Genomic DNA, 3,706 nt, shown 5'->3' with positions numbered 1-3,706 from the left:
GTTGTTTCTGTTTTGATCTACTTTTTGAATGTAATTGTTCATAATTGGACCTTGTACAGTCCAGAGGGTTGTTTCTGCTGCTTTTCCATGAGGAATAAGGTTATGGAATGTTAGTTTTAGTGTGTGTAATTATTCAAAGCCTTATTTAAATTCTATTAAAGAACATACCATTATAAATGTTAATTGCACTAATGAAATCTCTGCCATTACCTCAGTCCCACTGTTTGTGTTTCTTTCATGAATTAGCATCTGTTATTAGGTCTCAGTATTGCAGATTGCTTGAGGCCCCTCGGGTCTCGTGGTTTCAGGTGATTTCTTGATTGTCTTTTTGTAAAAGGCTCTTCCTTGTTAGCCCTGCTATGTGTGAGAAGTCAGATTTTTGCATTGGCATATTTCTTTGGATGCGTATTGTGTGTTGCAGTGCATATTGCATTAATATGTATTGCATGTTGTTGAAACAGGTTTACCATTAGATAAGGATGTAATGCTAAAGCAGTGGTATGTGCAAAGTGAATCGGCCAGACCTCAAGCAAAGGAGCTACCTTGCTTCTGTAATGCATGTATTAGGCCTGATCCTTTATGGCAGTTGCCATTCCCTTGACTCCTGTGGACTTTCTGACTTACCCTGGGACACGTGAGATCTTACTTTGGTCTCATGTTTGCAGAAGTTGTGTTTGTATGTAAACTTGTGGTGCAACAGTAGCCTTGAAAAACACATACGCTTTCCTTTTGTGTGTAGGATAAGATGTATGGTAACAAGGGTTAGTCTGAACCAAAAATAATTCCGAGAGTTCAAGGATAGGGTGGCTTTTTGTGGCTGGCTGGCCAGTGACTGATATTTAGGCCTTAAATCAGCAATTTGGGCTTACTGATTATCCCAGAGAAGCTGTTCTGATCCAAACTTGATGCATGTTTTAAAATGTGATCATTAGAGCAGGTTGAAGTATTTTTTAAATATTTGACAGACAAATGAGGTGCATATCTAGTAAATTCTAACAGATAAAAATTGTGTATGAGAAATGTGTCACTTTTTTAGCCCAGCCTTTCTGGTAAAGAAACCAGGCTGGTGGAGCAACATACCAGCAGCTTTGGAAACTGCTTTATTTTAGATGTCAGGGAGGTTTCAATACCTGATCTAGTGCCCAAGTCATGTCTTAAAACAAAACTTTGACTCCTTCATCTCTTGGGCATATTTGAAAACTTCACCCCATTGCTGTAGCCAAGATGTTCACATTTACCTGAATTTACTGGTACACACTTATATGAGCCTGAAGAAGCTCTCAGAAGTTGCTGGCTAGATGGAGTGGATGAGGATTTAACTTTAAAGCACAATTGGCTGGTGATCGTGAGCCCTGGTGCAGCTACGGTTATGGTCCGGGGAAGGACATGCATTGACTTCAGCGGAAGCAGAACTGGGTCCTAACAGTGTGGTTATTGCCAAAGATGAGTCTCCATTTAAATACGTGTAACCTGCCAGGGGAGGCAGGAGAACCAACTGGGAATCCTCTCCAGACGTGCTTGGAAAATGCAGATTCATTGAAATGGTCTCTTTTCTCCAATCACCGGGACTTCTGTCTGTCTGTCTGTTGGAAAAAGAGTCTGGGCTCCAGGATGAAGTTTCCCATCACCACATGAGAGAGATCTGCTCAGCGCAAAGCAGCAGTAGCCTGGCAGGCAGAGTGCTTTCCTGGGAGCCCAGTGTCCACGCCGGCGCTCCTGAGTTATGCAGAAACACAGCCTTCCTCATGCCAGTTCAGCGTCCCGATGACCAGCAGTTTCAGCTAGCCCATCTCAAGCTCTGGTGTGTGCTCCTTTTTTTGGTTTTAATTAAAAAACATTTTGAAAAGTACCCATCTTGTTCTTCCTGCATTATGAGGAAAATGTGTGTCTGCTGGGGTTTTTTGCGGGGGAGAGGAGGCTTGGCTTGTTACTGGACTGGAAAGCAATTTCCTGGGTAGGTCTCAGAGAGCATTATATCCTCTGCCTGGGATGTCTGTCTTCCAGGGAGGCAGAATCCTGATCTCCAGTAGGTTTTGAATATCTGTCTAGTATTTGCTTCTTTCCACATACTATAGCTCAAGTTAATGAAGCAAGTTGCCAGCTCAGAGAGGTGACATGTGCTTTGTATATCAGAGAACATCAAAGGCTCTATTTTCTCCCTCTCTTACTGTCCCCTCCTGCCTTTGAGCATGTGCTGGGACAGACTTGCAAAATGCATAGGTCTCTATGTGGGATTTCAAAGTAGTGAGAGGGGTTTGATATCAACAACCTATTATTCTTCACTACCCCCTGCAAGTTTCAAGGGGACTGCAGTGCTTTTCCTGTTAGGGAGTTTTTGAAGGTCCTTCATGTAAGCATTTTAGAGCACCCAACCCCATGGGGTTCAAGACCTGGCCAATCTGACAAACACTGGAGTAAGAGGGGATCTGCTTTAAACTAGCAATGTAATCGTCTTCCCTCCTGACATCAAGAGGAGACAAGTCGGTGTTGTGAGCCCATGTCTCAATGGGAGATTCATTTTTGCACCCACTGCTATGGGAGATAAGAAAGATTTATTTGGCTTTTGCACATTAGCTACCTTCCTGCTGGCTTCTCCCTGTTGGCGGGTGATGTTGCAAAAGGACTGGGACAATTAGTGGGACGCTGGCTGTACGTGTAAGAATGTAGGAGGGCTCATTTATGTGTCTACGTATTGCCACCTCCTACACTGCTAAAAGGGAATAGGGTCCCAGCCAAGGGGGTCTGGCCTTGAGGCATCAGAAAGGTGGGGAGGAAGAAAAAGTGCCCTTCAGAGGCTCCACTTCCATTTCTCAGTGTGGGCCTCCTTGGGTGTCTTGGCTGTGGTCCTACTATTGGGACAAGGTTTTGCCTTTGCTCTTTCCATAGGCCTTGTGGCCAGTAGTACAACAGGAGGAGCAGCTAATTTGACTGGTTCCAGTCATCGCTTCTCCTGGGAGACCCTGAAGAACCTGTCACTTCTTCAGGGGGACACCTGAGCTGTTGCAGAACTGACAGAAACACCATCCAGTGGGGGTCTACACCTGTGCTATGCTGGGGAGAGCACTCAAAATAGAGCAGAAGGGAACAACAAATAGCCCAAAAGCTTTGTGAAAGCTTGCAGTCGCTGCTCCTTCAAGCATGTTATGTGAAACTCCAGTCACTTCTGGCTGGCTGTGATAAATCAGTTTATCCATGTTTCCCAATCCAGGCTGGCTGGCTTCACGCAAGGTGCTGTCCTGATGCCAAGCATCCATCAGGAGCTAGCGGTTTCCAATCAGCTGGTTAAATTTCTGTTAAATCTGTGGTTACAGGGCAGAATGGCTACTTAAAAGCCTTAGAAAGCCAAAGATTCCTGAAGGTCGCATTGCTGTGCTCTCCGGAGGCTGTGACCGGTGTTTAGCCCTGGCTCCGCCAGCTGCAGCCTCTGAAAACATTTCTGTAAAGGTTTATTTAAGTGTCTTGGCAATTGGCTTGCTGCGTGAATGCAGAGAGCAGCTGGGTAATCAGACCAAAAGTGTCCAGGAGGCGGTGGCTGGGGCTGGAGGGTCAAATCCCATTAAGTCCATTAGGACTTGAAAATGTGCTTGAAACCAAGTGTGTGCGCTTTGCTGGATCAAGCTGATTGTGATCAGACCAAAAGTAAGCAGACGTCTGTCATATTTTATTAGTCCATGCATAATGCAAGCAACCATGCATAATGCAAGCG

This window comes from Egretta garzetta, unplaced genomic scaffold (assembly GCF_000687185.1).
Source record: "Egretta garzetta isolate BGI_Z169 unplaced genomic scaffold, ASM68718v1 scaffold333, whole genome shotgun sequence".
Lineage (NCBI taxonomy): Eukaryota > Metazoa > Chordata > Aves > Pelecaniformes > Ardeidae > Egretta > Egretta garzetta.
The sequence above is the reverse complement of the archived record's forward strand: the minus strand, read 5'-3'. Positions refer to the sequence as shown.